The 16,317-nt window shown below is 44.3% G+C and overlaps 1 protein-coding gene across 1 annotated transcript in view; it reads left to right on the plus strand.

Annotated features, from left to right (window-relative positions):
* The window catches only part of Prkn (parkin RBR E3 ubiquitin protein ligase), a 992,623-nt gene that overhangs the window by 378,768 nt on the left and 597,538 nt on the right, over nucleotides 1–16,317 (plus strand). The window lies entirely within an intron of this gene.

A 16,317-nucleotide genomic window follows, 5' to 3' on the forward strand; every position in this document is an offset into this window, starting at 1 on the left:
ACGCTTTGGAGCTCAGTGTCTGCAGGTCAGGAGTCTGAGCACTGCTGAGCTGAGTCCTCCGCCTAGCCTGCCCAAGGTGGCAGTCTAAGTGATGGTTGGCCGTGTTTCCCTCAGAAGCCTGGGGTTTTTTTCCACTCCTTCCTGATGAGGCAGAACTCAGTTCTGCTGTTGTAGGACCACAGGCTGCTCTCTTGCTGGCTGTTGGTCAAGCACTGGGCCCTGACTCCCGTCCCTCTCCCCTCTCACGAACACTCACAATGGATAAGTCCTGGCTTCCAAGTCATCAGGATGCTCCATCTTCTCCCACATGGGTTTTTCAAGAGTTGATGTGATAGATCAGACCCTCTCCATTAACTCAGAATGAGCTGACTTCAGACATTCGGGATGCCTGTGAGCATCCTTCTTCATTGCCAGATACTGTAAGCAAAGAATAAGGGCAATCTGATCACTGTCCGGGTGTCACCCACACCCAAGGGAGGAGGGGTGCAGACATTTGAGGGATCAGCAGCCTGAGGACCATTCAGAATCCTACCAATCATGTTGCCTGGTTACAAGACTCAAAGGTCAGCTTCTCTGCCTCAAAAAGACCCTATCAGATCTGTATCTTTTCTCAACCATACATCCTGTGTTAGAAGCTACATTAACCACAGAGGAGGTAAATCTACCAGGATAGAGTTAATAACCGCATTCACCATGTAGTTGATGTTGTGTCAATTCTGCTGAGAATTCTTTCATTTTTACAGATTTATATCATTGTCAATCCCAGTTTACAAAATCATACAGCAAAGACTTTCCATCTTGCAATTTTCCCTTAATTCAAATCTTTTAAGAATATTTTTCTGAAATTGGTGATCTTTAGTTGGATATTTGTATCTCATACCTTATTTTTCTTTTTAGTTTCATAAATATTTAAGATTTGTGTATGTTTTAGTCAAATTATCTTCAAAAATGAAATAATACTGGACAGAAGGGGATAAAGTTGTCAAAGTACATTATTTACATGTGTAGAAATATATGAAATACCTTTGTGAAATTCATATGCACTAATTCAAATAGTGAAAAATATTTTAATTGAGAAAAAGGAATACCAGGAAAAAGTCAGTAATTCTAGGCAACCATATTCCGTGGAAAATTGTGTTTTGTGGGTATTTGGCTGACAGTTTTGGAGCAGTCATTGTAAGCTTTGATGATGCTACTGTGATGTCATATGAATGGCACCCATGCCGGGGGTCACAGTTAGAATTCAGGGACACTCCAACTTAGTTGAAATCCTTGAGCTGCCGAGTAGACACTTTAATGCTTTGCTTTAGGTAGCCATCAAAATCAGCAATGAGGACATTAGGAATAGCATCCTCTAGTTCCTTATAGTTTAACAAATTTCATTTATCCATCATGTAAATGTCAAAGCAATGACACAGCTAAGTGATGAAACTGCAGTCGGTAAAGTCTGTTTCATTTTCTTGTCAATGCAATGCCTTTAAGTAACAGCAAATGCAAGATGGGCATTGGGGTGGGAAGAACAAGAGGAGGAGACATCATTCCATGCTCTCAATACCCTGGGCTGGCTACACATTATCCATGCACTCTCGGCCTAGAAGAGAACCCAAGCTAGCTGTAAGAGACTGTCACACTGGACTATCTATCACAGGTGAGATGACGGGGCAGAGCTCCGGATGAGCCATTGGATGGATTCGGGCATGTTCCATTCTTCTCTTCCCTCCTGCTCTCTCATCCAACTCCTCGTGAATAGACAAGAATAAGAATATTGGCTTATCCGTCCAAACAATGCAGGCTAATGTCAGAGCAGTGCTATCTAGACACTCAGCGAAATATAACCCATTTCAGAAGATGGTGAAAGGATGGAACTCAGTATTTTCTGGGAGCTGCTATGTGTGTCTCAGCCCAGCCGCTAAGGCCTGTTTGCTCCTCTTTTTCCCCTACTGGGCATCTTTCCACTTTGGACTCTGCCTTGGACTTGAATCTTGATTGCTTTCCCTTGATTGATTGATTGATGGTTGAATCATTTGTTTACCTTTATGGTGAGATTTCTTTCCTCTATGTGCTCTGGGTGTATCAGGTTTTTTTCTGATCATTTTCATGCAAGATATTTGCAAATACATGCCAGGATATAGTGTTTTATTGTGTTTATTGTTCTTAATTACCCAAAGTTGCATATATTGCTATTTCTATTGTAAGATAAAGAAAGTAGGGGTCAGAACCTGTTAAATATTTGCCCCAAATTATGTAGCTGTTAAATGACCCATCTTACATCTGACTCTAATTATTCCTAAATCCAACATGGTGTTTATTGTGTCCCTTTTCTCCTTTCTCTCCAGCTTTGAATTTTGTTTTTATTTTCATGACAAGTCTATGTTACCTTCCAAGTGTCACATCTAATCTCAAAAGGCTGGAATATATCTTGGCAGAAAGCACGGGACATTGGAGTCATATAGAGCTAGGTTTAAAATCCCACAAACGACATTCACACAGCCCTGCTATTCTGGGAAAATTACACTGCTGAAACTCAGTTTTCATCTGCAAAACTCATGAAATAAATATTAGCTTTTCAGAGCTCTTCAACAGAATGCAACATCAGATGGGCACAAAACTGGGTGCCCAGTAGGTGGTATCTGATAGGGAAGGTATCATCAGAAATTATTACATGGTAAAAGCTAAAGAGGATGAAGATACTCTGCTCCCGTGCTGTGCGATAAGCCAGTGTCCTCAACTCGGAGGAGAAAACGTCTTAATTAATGTTGGTGCAAAGAAGCAAAATTTATGAAACAGAAACTTCAATGATATCTACTCCTTTCAGGTCAGTGAAGTTTATTGCTGTTTTCATGCCACACTGCCAGCTCAGGCATCATTTAACATGCAAAATGTATTTACTTATTGACCGAAGAAACAAATCAAGGAAACACCAATGAATCTAAACAAAAGTGGGTTAGTTGTAGATCACCATTTGTGAAATAGAGTAGAAACACATTATTCTCTTAAAATAGACTTTCTTCTCTACGCTGTGGATGACAGTTGGATGATACACGTGTTTTCATCTTTATTTTACAGCCTAAATGCATTCAGAGCCTAGTACTGCCTTTTCCTGTTCATTCGGAATAAAAATCATCTTTGGCAGAAGCAAGACACAGTATCTATGCAGAAATTCATCTGGCCAAATCTGCAATATGCAGTTCAATTTAAAAATGAAACAAAACTAGTAATGAACAGTGCAGGAGACTGGGGAAGGGAAATGTGTGAGCGGCTTGTCGGTTTTTATTATCTTGACTCAACTCTGTTGGTCAACTATGCAGTTGTGAGATATGCAAGTATTTTGGAGATCTCTGAATCTACTGGGGTTCTAACGGGTTGTGGAAAAGTTTCTGCAAAAACAAGTTGAGGCCTTGGGTGGTTTAAACTGAATGCATTGTCTAAGCAAGGGGGCATAGGATTGGCAGCAGAGAGAGGAAGGAGATTACTTGATGAATGTGTCAATTCCCCATCATAGACAACCTACCAGGTGCCCTCCCAATTGCAGCGGGGCCCCACAGGGCTTCCTGCTAGCGTCCTGCCAGAGGCTCCCAGGGAAGCACAGAGGAGAACGTTCTGCTCCTGGAATGACTGCTTTCATCTCTCCACTGATGTCTGAATCTCATGCATCTCTAAAGGAGTGTTTCCACAGCACACTGGTGAACTTAAGCACCAGTCTCTAGGCTTTGTGGGATTTGTGGGAAGGCCCAAAACAAGCCCACCCAGTCCCTGACCTGGCTGTGGTCTCTCCAGAGCTGACTGCCTCCCACCTAGGTGGCCCTCCCTCTTCACATGCCTGCCCTGAGCTGAGCTGGCATGCCCAAGCTCCAGGATGGTGTCAGACTAGCTTCCTGATGATGGTAGCCGCAGCGTCTGGTGCCCCTCATCCCTCCAGTGCCGCCAGCTCTCTTCACGCTCCCTGCTGCGGTCCTTCCTTCTGCGGCTCTGCTTCTGCAGATGTTTCCATTCTTCCAGATTTCACTCTACTTCCGCTGCATCCAGGGACTTTCCCCAAAGGCTGAGAGGAAGGGGAGGGGGAGCGATAGAAAAAAATGATCATCCACAGTTTTATTTTTCCCTACAAGTATAAAAATGAGGTTTTTAATCATTTATTGTTATAAATATAACACATTTTTATTTTAACCAAAATAAAGCAAACCTGAAAAACAAAACAAGCAAAAAATCAAGCCAAATTATATCCTTCCTCTAGTAGGTAGGGAATAAATAAAGAGAAGGAAAAAGTATAACAATCTTACCTGAGAAGCTTCTGGTGAACATCTAAGGTCAGATTTTTTTACAGGGTAGTTGTAAATTACTTTATTTGTAAAAAAGTTATCAAATTTTATGTGTTATTTTTCTTTCTTACGATCATTGATTAGAGAGATTCTTCAACTATAGAATGTGTATATTAGTTGTACATATAGATTTTTTGAACTGTATTGTATTCCTATGCATACAAGAAATTTGGTATTTACAATGTATCCATCAGGTCTTAAGGCAGAACTGAGTCAATTGCAGGCTTCATGGGCATAATTCCCATGTCATAATTATAACTCTAAGTCAAATTTAACCTAAGTTTCTTAAGTAATAGAAACCTTGCTTTATTATCAAAGCCCTAATTTTACCCCCAGGAGTTATCTTCCCAATATTCAGATGCATAGCCAAATGCGTTTCTTTTTTTAAATTTAATTTTATTGTCGAGGTGATATTCAGAGGGGTTACAGTTACTTGCGGAAGGTAGTGAGTACATTTCTTGTTAAACATTGTTTTTTGGTAAGATTGTGCTGAGTCTTAAGATGGGCATTGGAATCCCTTGTTCTCTTTGGTTCAGCAGAAAGTAGCTCAGAATGTGCACGCTGCCCACGCAGCTGTCCTGGCTGTGTCAGCGGCTCTAACACTGGTGAGTGAGGATGGAGCCTCACAGGGACCATTTGTAAGATCATAATGAGATCATATCCACGTTACCAGATGGTTTGGACAGGTGATCAAACCACAGGTCATTGCCTTAAAATGTCAGGCAAACTGGGTTTCAAATGGCCTGTTTTCTCAGATTAGATTGTCTAATTAGTTTGGAAAATCTGGTTAGAAAAGTGAAGGCAGTCTACAGGTAGGGACAGATACCTGCAAACAGAGGCTACAGTGAGCAAAAAGAGGTCTCCTCTGCCCACTGATGTCCAGAAGGCTTCCTGCATTGCTCATTGTGTTCAGCCCAGTTTACATATTCAGTGATGACCATCAAAGACTTCATCCTCAACATCAATTACATAGAATGAACGATAATTTCAACAGTTTAATACAATTAAAATGAGGCTTCTCATTTTCTTAATGATGAACAAACATGGCTGCTGCAATGCAACCTTTCCTCCCTGCTGCAGCTAAATGAAGATTTATAGCCAGTTTATATTTAATCTTTTGACAACATTTATTTAGCACTGCAAAATAACAGAAGCTGAGAAACATTTAGCTTTAGAATCCTGACACTGCAAAAATAATTATCAAACTGCATGTCATTTTAATGGGCCTAGAAGAATATTCTTCATAATATTGTCACTGAGATTAAGTTATTTTAAGGTCAGTTTATTGTAATTTCATCTTTTGCAAGGTAAAAATCTTTCTCATTCCACACTGGTAGCTTCTAAACCTAGTCTCTTGATTCCTCCCTGTAGTTAATGATTTATATTTATGGTCACTAAGAATAAAATAAAATACGAGCTTCACCCCCAAAAAGTATCTTAAGATCTGAAATGACAGGCAACTATATATATATATATATATATATGTATATATATATATATATTCACAAAAAATACATATATATATATATATATATACACACACATATACATACAAACATACACACACATATATTAGGATAGAAAGGATTTAAGTACTCTGAGGGAAAAAAAAAACTAACATGTAATCCATTTTCATTTGGTGAAGGAATTAGATAAGATTTCCTGAAAGGCTGGGAAGGTGGCTCAGTGGTAGAGCACTTGCCTTGCATGCATGAGAGGCCCTGGATTCGATTCCTCAACACCACATATGCAGGGGAAAAAAGCCGGAAGTGGCACTGTGGCTCAAGCGGTAGAGTGCTAGCCTTGAGGTGAAGAGCTGAGGGACGGTGCCCAGGCCCAGAGTTCAGGCCCCACGACTGGACCCCTCCCCCCCCAAAAAAAAAGATTTCCTGAAGATGTGGTACATCTGGACGCCAAAAGATGGGGGAATTAAGCCATGTAGAAAGAGAGAAATGAAATATCTTTAGATGTTATAGGCAGACATAAAGGAAAATGCAGACGGGTGAATATCGTACTTAAAGAAGAAGTTATTAGCTAGATCCGTAAACATCTTCTGTCCCTAAAAATAAAAATGTATATGCAGCAGTTGTACTCACGAGACATGTTGAAAACAAACTATACAACTTGTGGCCACCCACAGGAGGGAAAAACTGGGAGAAGCTAAGGGAAGGGTGACACTGTCCCAAAAGAAATGCACTTATAGCCTGACTGTAACTGTAACCCCTGTGTATATCACCTTTATAACAGCAATAAAAAATAAAAATAATAAATAAAAATGTATTAGTGTTCAATTTATAAAAATAAAATCATGACTTGCAAGCAAATAAGAAATGAGCAAGGGCTGGGAAGGTGGCTCAGTGGTGAGTATTGCCTTATATGCATGAGGCCTTGGGTTTGATTCCTCAGCACCACATAAGCAGAAAAAGCCAGAAGTGGTGCTGTGTCTCAAGTGGTAGAGCACTAGCCTTGAACTGAAGAACTGAAGGATAGCGCCCAAGCCCAGAGTTCAGGCCCCACGACTGGCAAAAAAAGAGAAAAATGAACAATGCAAATTTTTTATTTAATCTGCCAATTAATGAGGTATTAATCACGTATTGTGACTGTTCCATAATGCAACAGAAAAATTAGGGCTGTCAATCAACAAAGAAATGTTCAACAGATATTTGGGAAAAAATGTCAAGTTTACAAATACTATCACCAAGCCTGGGAACTTAAATAAAAATAAAATAATATATACTTTCTCTTAGCTTTGTGCTGCTCAAATTCAGGTAGCCACCAACCACAGCTGGCAGTTTAAGTTAATCATATGTATCAAACATTAAAAATCGACTTTCTGGCTATCTAAGCCAACCTTTATGGCTCCACGCATATGTGACCGGTAGCTGGCACAAAGAGAAAGTTCTTGATCTGCTAGAATACTTGCAAGTGTTGATGAGTCAGCTTTGCTTGAACACGGACAAACATAGTGGAATGTAAGACAAGTAAACTATGAAAGTGCTCAGTTTACTAAGCAATGGAGCTCGAGTCCTATTTGAGGAAAAGATGAAGAGACATGTAAGGAGAATGATATGATCAAATATTTACTCTAGGAAAATTAATCCAAAAGCAATTTGGAGAGTTAATAGTCCTGGAAAATCCGAAGATAATCCACTAGAAAATTACTTTAAGGAGGGACAGAGGAGAGAGACAGTCCCAAGTCCTTCGGACGGTCTGCTTGATAGTCTGAGTGACCGGTAACGCAGGCTCTTTACTCCAGTCTTAATTGCTAATATTAATTTTCAGATAGCATACTACACTTCACACAAAACAATATCTACTTTACAGAATGGCTAAGGAAAGATTAAAGAGGCTGCAGTGTTCAGGAGGAAGTGCTGGAGGAGGCTTGGGCAAGGCGCTGACACAGATATAGGAGAAATGTCTTGTTTGCAAAACACAGGCACAATGGATTCAAGGTCCAGACTTGTCAAAGGCAAGCCCGGGTGACAGGCCATTTCCGATGTCAGTTTGAAATGAGTTCTATGTCATAGGCAAGGGAAATAGGGACCGAGGCAGAGGGCCCGTACTTGAGCAGTTTTCCTGGATGAGGTTCATCACAAAATGACCGGGTCGTGGGGTCAGTATGCCTGCCACATCTCATTCCTGCATGTGTTTCCTTTTATGGTCTCAGGTGAGGAGGTTGTGTCTTGTGTGATTGATAAGTTCATGAGTCTGGGTTTCTAATATGATTTGATATATTTGCAGATATAATGGTTGATTGGTACCTAGAAATTGCTTTTCAGTTTGTGCATCTTGATGGCCTGTTAGATGGTAGTTGATTTCTTGAATAAGCAAGCTGAGTGGCCATTGTGTTTGGGGACTTACACCCAAAATAGAGTAGCTTAGATCAAAGCTATCACTTGGTAAAAGGGAATGGGTCAAAAGTTGGTATAGCCTCAGAGCTGCTGCTCTGAGCATAGGGTGACTGGTAAGGCCCAGCTTAACTCACACCATCATGAGGGTATAGAACACTAGGATACCCGTGGTACAACCGTCTCAGTGCTAAGAATGCACTGCTAAGAAATTGCGCCAGATTGGAAGTTACAGAACTGTTCTGTGTTGAATTGTTCTCACTTCTAAGCTTCTCTTCCCCCACTCGATGGACCTTTGGGTGTCATCTGTACTCTGTGAGTTTCTCTGGACTTTCTCTGAAGACCTGATTTCCAGGGGACACAGACCTCTGTGACACCTGAGACCTGAAGCAAGCTCTACACAGAGACAATTCTGAGCATGAGCTTTTGTGATCTGAGGTTAAACATCATACTCAGCACCCACAGTTCAAAGGTGTTGTCCACTCTCCTAAGAATGGCATGCCTATGGCATCTGCATTGCAAATACCTTCAGCCTGTTGATGAATCCGGCCTTGTTCTTGGCTGGCTTGTCTTGCTTGTGGGATGGTTGTTCTTAGCTTTGACTACAGTGTCACACGTGCAGTTTCCTCCACATTTGCTGTGATGTTATTGATGCAAAGAACCCAGATAGGTCTCCAATGAGTACCGCCCTGCTTCTTTCCCACTGCTGTCTTCCTCCAGCCATATTCTTTAGGGAGATAAGGTGTAAATACACTTAATAAACTAGATATTGCCTGAAAAACTATAATTTTGTTATCAGTATTTTACTGTTGATGTAAAGAGGGCTTACAATTTTTTTTATCTCCATTCCTTCCTTACTAGTTGCGAATAGGTAAGTCTTTTTCTATTGTAAATGTCACTAAATTTAGCTTTCCTTTTGTAGACGTGATGGAGCGTGCATCTGCTTTCAGCAGCCTCTCACAGGTGATTCTTATCTTGATGGAGGCAGAGCTGGGAGGAAGTCTGGTCCTGATCGGGATCTAGGAGGAGGAGGCCCGTATCTGCTTAGCTGGGAAAGACTTCACTGTGCTTGGGCACCATGACCCTATTACGTATGTTTAGAGTTGTACTTCCTTCATTATACTATCTCCTAAATTCACAAAGTCATTTTTCCAACCAATAATGACATTATTATGCATTTCTAACCAATCACACTGTCACTCAGAAATATTTCTTCTCCTTTTTAAAGTGGTCATAGAGTTTCAACACAGCAAAGGCTTTAAAAACAATCTTCAAGTCAGTTCATATTGTTCATTTTGTCTTGTCATTTCATATAGTTGAAGCAAAATAGTGAAAGCATCAGATTCTGTGGAGGCTTATTTAGTGATAGTAGTAGAGCTCAGAATGATTCTCCTTAAAATATTTATACAGAACTAATTACATTAGCTGATGCAGGTAAGACCAAGTGAAGAATGTGGAATGTATAGGTTCACACCTACCTCACTCTCTTCCCTAATTAATGTCATTCTTCAGTGTTCATTCACTTACTAGGTTTTCTATCCCAACACCTGAAGCATTTAAAGTCAGGAGACTAAAATGACTTTCTACATGTCAGGGAAGGAATCCGTTTTGTAAAGGTAAATAAAAACGGCTGCTTCTCTGGTCATTGCATGGATTACTGCTCCTTGGTATTACATTCATTGAAAGGCCCTGCATTAACCTTAACAATGAACCGTAATTGTCCTCATTGGTAATTGCTGTAACTGCACATTTTTGCTGAATGCCAGCACCATAAAACGTTAATAGAAATTTCCATGAAACCTTTAGTGCTGATCAAATGAAGGGAATGGAGATGGCAGGGCTGGAGCTGAGACAGTTCTCGTGACTGCTGCCCATGATCCACACGTTTCAGTTGGGGTTAAAGTGACACTTTTTTGAGCAATGGAATAAGTTCCCCTGTAGAACTTGGTGAAATCTATGGAACCTGTATCTTAGTTTTTACAAACCCTTAGCCCAGGGCATCATGGGTGTTTTGTAATCAGAAAAGCTTTCATGCAGGTCTCCATATCATTCTTGTACCCTGTTGCTGTTGCAGGGTTGAAATCCTTTCCTTCTGTTTCCTCAGTTAGGAAATGGTCACCCATTGGCTAAGAAGAGACCAAAATGTCGTCTGTCATTACAATGGCATTTTGTAAGCTATGTCAAATCTCTCTCTGTACCACACAACAAAAACTATTTTTATTTGAGATTTTTAAGTATATTAGACAGCTTGGAAATTGTACTCACTGGATTGGATCCAAATAATTGCTTGCTAGTTCCACCCCTCCATCTTCTACTACATGCATGCATCACTTGCGCCATGAGAAAAAAGAGATTCATGGAAGAAAGTGGTTCTAATATGGTTCTTAAATCTGTTCAAGGCTTTCCATCATGACTTATAAGCATTCCACACTATTGCTGAATGTTTCGTTATAAAGAATTTAGCTATGAAACAATGTTAAAAAGACTTGTTTAAAAATTATACCTCAGCTACTTAAAGTACATTTAAGATTTAAACAATATGTAAGAACCACATTTACAAAAGTTGGGAAATGGTCACTGGCAGCATGAGTAAAGAATTCTTACTGCTCGGGGCACCAAATAGGAATAAACATGCATTGACACATCGCTTTATCCAAACTTCATTAAGGGCTTCCGCTCTAGCTTTATTTTAAAAATCCTTACAACACTCTGTTAGATACTATCATCATCTTGATTTTGCAGATGAGAAAATAGACATGAAGCATGAATTGATTTGTCGTGTGTGTGTGTGTGTGTGGCACATATGCTCTCGGCTCTCAGAATCACCACATTTCCACATCTTTAAGTAGGATGTATGCATCCTGGGTGATGAAGATTGCATCTCGAGGACATAATTACCACTAGAACTTGACTGGCGCCTCCTGAGTGACACCCTGCCCCAAGCCCATTTTCAGGAAAAATAAGCAACTAAATGTGCTCTGTTTGTCTGTGAGCCTTGTTATTTATTTAAGCCTAATCTTCAAATTATGTTTCATTCTACAGTTTTGTCTTGGCATGGGAGTTTCTTTTATTACTTTCAAAATGAATAATGAAAAAATAAAATGGCAACAACAACCACCCCCCAAAAATCAGGCAAAGGCATTAGATTTAATCAGCAGGTTTTCCCTCACCAGATGAAATTATTTTGCAGATGCATTAATTAAAATCCTTTGCAGAAAAAAAAAAGAATTAAGTTCTAACTTTTAAAGGTAGACTCCCCCTAGAGAATGCTAAGCATGTTTTATGAGTAGGGGATGGATGGTTATGTAATGACAAATTCTTTATAATCTAGCATCACCTTGGTTACTCACAGGTATTACAATGGGGCTTGTTGCAACCGTGGAATGGCACGGCTGGATTTGATGGCTCTACTCACTTATGGACAAGGACCGGAGTGAAAAGTATTTGTGCAATGATTGTCCTCCTTTAGAGTGACTCAGTGGTGGTAAACGGTTAGAATTTAACTCGTAACGTTTATTTATACCAAGTCCTCTACACACTTTTGGTTTGTAATTTTTATATTTTATTCATCATGAATAATTTTGTGGTCTTAGGAATATTAATGCTATTGATTTCAAATGCGACATTCCAACATGTTGAAGGAAATATTACATTAGTTTAATGAGTTTGACTGGTGGAGAGGTTTTGTAAATATTTGGTAATCATGAATTTTTTTTATTTTGTGTTGTTATTTTACCCTCACGCTACCACTCCTCCTGCAATTTTCATAGCATTTAGACAGGGGGGATGCGCCGGAATTATTGATATAATGAATAGTTGTTGTTTACTAAGCTATTGGGAGTGACCCAAAGATAGTCATTGCCCAAGGTCAAAGCCTTCAGTGGAGTTCTGACCTTGACTGACTTTCTTAAAGTAGATTTTTGGTAAGATAATGAAGCTCTGTTTGACCCGTGAGATTAACACATTTTCCCCTTGTACACTGCATTGAGTTGAAAAAGATGTGATCTTTATGTATTTTTTTTGAGGTTTTGCCACACAGAAGAGGTAGTTCAGGGGCTCCATGCTGAATGGATTTCATGTGCAACTAATTTAGACTAATTCTGTATGCAATTTCAAACTAAAAACAATAAATAGTTTCAGTTCAGTCTAAAGAATAGGGGCCTGTCTTCATAACATGTAAAGATCTGTTTGCTGAATTTCAGAAATAGTCCTGTTTCTAACTCATTTCATATTTTAGTGCACCTAGCACATGAGCCATATATATTGTAGAAAATATGGTCAAGGAGTATATTTGATCCTTGGCCAAGTACCACTTTGCAGAAATGTAATAACAAATGACAAGGGAAAAGATTCTCTGGGCCCTGAGTTGGCTCCTTCAGAACCCTGTTGTTTTTGGTAGCTCAGGACATGAGTCTATCCATCCCAGGTAGACTGGGAGGAGTTGACCAAGGCTGAGGTTCTTCCCTAGGCGAGTAACCACAGGAAGGTAAATTGGTCGAGAGCCTGTAGCTGATGGATGGAGCTATTGGTGCAGATAGCAGCACCATTCTTGGTGTTTCAAGAAACAAGGACATGGCTGTAGTCATATTTTGCTCCACATATTTTTCCTTAAAAATCATATTAAATGAAGTTAGCCAGACCCAAAGAAATATGGGTCCCATGGTTTCCCTTATTTGCAATAATTAGTATATGTCTAGGATAATCTTAGCAGATGAGCAGAATTAGCTCAATAGCTACGTAGATAGGACCACATAAGATGATGCTAAGTGAAATGAACTCCAAGACATGGACACAAGAGGTTTTTCTTTGTTGTTGTTGTTTTTAATGTACTGTGGGATTTTTTGTTTCTTTTGTGTGTCCTTCCCCCTGCCGTCTACCCCTGTTGTCATTGTATTTGACGTTGGTACCTGGTATCGTACATATGCTTATTTGAATTAGGGAAGGGAAGGGAACAGCAGAATGGTGAGACAAAGGACAGGGAGAACCAATCCAGCAGCCATATTCACAAGTCAGTACGTTGGAAACCATCTGTACCACTGGGGGAGGAGGGGGAGAGGAGGAGAAAAAGGAGGAAAGGGGTAACAGGTTTGACAAGAAATCTACTTACTACCTTACTGTGTAACTGTCACCCCTCCGTACATCACCTTGACAATAAAAAAACACAGCTAGTCTCCCAAGGTGTACCAGAAAAGAAGCCCTTTTGGGGTCAGGTGGAGCTGGGGTGTGCGGTGCTCCGGGCCTCGGGCAAGTCTCTTGAAGCGCCCCAAGTTCTTCATTCTCGGCCCCGGGGTAATGAAGCAGCCTGTGTGGAACTCAGCTATGGCTGCCAGTCCGGCGAGTCCAGGGTGCGTGGGGTGTGTGCGGGGCCGCGTGCACAGAATCCACCCCAAGCCGTAGGTGACGGTGGACACACTGGGTACGCTTCCCAAGTCTTTTCTCTAGGACAGCACTCATCAACAGATAAACAGAGACGCTGGGCACGGAGGGCCGCGCCCCGCGCGCGAGGACTGGGACGGGGCGAGAGGACCAGTGGCCGGGACCCCGGCCCTGGGGGACGGCAGGGAGCCCACGGAAAGGCTCCTGGGCCGCTGGGCCGGGGTCAGGGCGCCCTCCAGGGGTGCCAGCCGCGGCCCCTGCGCGCGGTCACCGGGGTTTCACGTCTGGCGGGGTGCTGTGGGCTGGGTCGCGGTGGAAAGCAGAGGAGCTCACTGGTGTGCATGGTGCTCCGCCGCCCAGGGGACAGGGCAGCCCGACCCTGGTCCTCCCCAGACAGGCTGTCGACCCGCTGGCCAGGCGCTGGGGAGCCAGGCGCGGTGGATCGCGGGAGCCAGGCGGGGTCCAGGCAGGTTCCAAACGGGGTGGACGGCGGGGTCCAGGCGGGGTGGACGGCGGGGTCCAGGCGGGGTGGACGGCGGGGTCCAGGCAGGTCCAGGCAGCAGTCCAGGAGGGGCGGACAGTGCGTCGTCCCAGGCCCTTCCTGGGCACTGCTCAAGGCCTCATGGAGGTGGAAGGCCCGGGGCCTTCCCACCACGCGTGTGGCCCCGCCCCGCCTTCCCACCCCGCGCGCCCCCGTCCCGCCTTCCCACCGCCCGTGCTACAGTCCCGCCTTCCCCACCCCACGTGCCCCCACCCCGCGCGCCCCCGTCCCGCCCTCCCACCGCGCGTGCTACAGTCCCGCCTTCCCACCGCGCGTGCTACAGTCCCGCCTTCCCACCCCACGTGCCCCCACCCCGCGTGCCCCCACCCCGCGCGTCCCCGCCCCGCCTTCCCACCCCGCGTGCCCCCACCCCGCGCGCCCCCGCCCCGCCCTCCCACCCCGCGCGCCCCCGCCCCAGCTTCCCACCCCGCGCGCCCCCGCCCCGCCTTCCCACCCCGCGCGCCCCCCGCCCCGCGTGCCCCCACCCCGCGCGCCCCCGCCCCGCCTTCCCACCCCGCGCGCCCCCGCCCCGCCTTCCCACCCCGCGCGCCCCCACCCCGCGTGCCCCCACCCCGCGCGCCCCCGCCCCGCCCTCCCACCCCGCGCGCCCCCGCCCCGCCCTCCCACCCCGCGCGCCCCCGCCCCGCCTTCCCACCCAGCGTGCTACAGTCCCGCCTTCCCGCCCCGCGTGCCCCCGCCCCGCGTGCCCCCGCCCCGCGTGCCCCCGCCCCGCGTGCCCCCGCCCCGCGTGCCCCCGCCCCGCCCTCCCCCGCCCCGCGTGCCCCCGCCCCGCCCTCCCCCGCCCCGCGCGCCCCCGCCCCGCCCTCCCACCCCGCGCGCCCCCGCCCCGCCCTCCCACCCCGCGCGCCCCCGCCCCGCGTGCTCCCGCCCCGCCTTCCCCCGCCCCGCGTGCCCCCACCCCGCGCGCCCCCACCCCGCGCGCCCCCGCCCCAGCTTCCCACCGCGCGCGCCCCCGCCCCGCCTTCCCACCGCGCGCGTGCTGCAGGCCGAGGCCCCTCGGAAAGCTCTGCCCCTCGTCTTCCTCGTTCTTCTTGGGGAGCCTTTGCAGCCGGGCACACACAGTTTGGAACTGGCCCGTCTGCACTGCCGACAAAGTTGTTAGAGCCGCCGCTGGTCCCACCACCCGCGAACCCGTCTCCACCTTCGGGACCCAGGCGCTAGGTGTGACTTTGCTCCGTATAAACCATAAACCGTCAGAGCAGGTCCTGTGTGCTGAGCTTGCTGGCCCCTCGCAGTGCGGTGTTTATCACTCGACGTCGCTAAAGCCAAGAAGAGGTGTCAAGAAAGCAGCAATTAACCCTGACAGAAACCTACACTTCTGTCCTCTCTCCCATTCCACACCGAGGGCCAGGTTTTCATCTCTGCAGAGTAACACTTACAAAATACATTGCGAATCCTTACGTTATAAAACTTGGCATCTTTATTGGGTTTTAAATTCACAAAGTTTGTCATCATGACATTAATAAAGGCGGTTAACCACACGACAGTCTAAATGTCCTTAAACATTCTTTCCACTAGTGAAACAAATTCAACCACATAAGACTAAAACCTTTTGTTGTTTTTCTCACTGTATGTGCACTGTTTTTAGTAGGCCAGATAGTATTTGGGAGGCTGAAAATATTCACCCACAATAAGAAATGCCTGCTGCTTATTATGCCTAGATGGTTCTGATAATACCATTAAAATTAAAACAAATTTTTATGTCATGACATGAAATCTTGCTCCCTCCTCCACAACAACAGTAAGATTGAAACAAATAGCCATGAAGCAATTTTAGAAACTTAGAAAGTCAATTGTTTCACTGCAAATGTTTCAGAATAAGATTGTTTATTTTTCAGTCTTGAGAATGCTGGAATGTTGATACTTGTTAGAAACCATCAGAGAGGTTTAATTATGAAATTGGGCAAGGTTCCCCTTTTACTATTAAAAATATAGTATTTGAAGGCTATTTGTTCTGGAAAATTGAACGCAATGTAAAGCAGCCTCTGTGTGGCTGCTGGTTCTGGTAAGCCCTTCAGGACACAGGGCCCTTATTTTCTGTGTGACTGTATTTTGGAATGCCTCCCCTGGAAACCCAGCAAACGGTGATCATTTCATTCATATCATGAGAAACGGGCTGGTTTGTCTGTGCAGAGAAGATTTTAAGAGCAAAATATTTAGTCTTCACAACTGTGTACAGAAGCATGAAATAGAATTTAGGAGCAGTGGTCTC

Source organism: Dipodomys spectabilis, unplaced genomic scaffold (genome assembly GCF_019054845.1).
Source record: "Dipodomys spectabilis isolate Male_0828 unplaced genomic scaffold, ASM1905484v1 ptg000126l, whole genome shotgun sequence".
In the NCBI taxonomy this organism is placed as follows: domain Eukaryota; kingdom Metazoa; phylum Chordata; class Mammalia; order Rodentia; family Heteromyidae; genus Dipodomys; species Dipodomys spectabilis.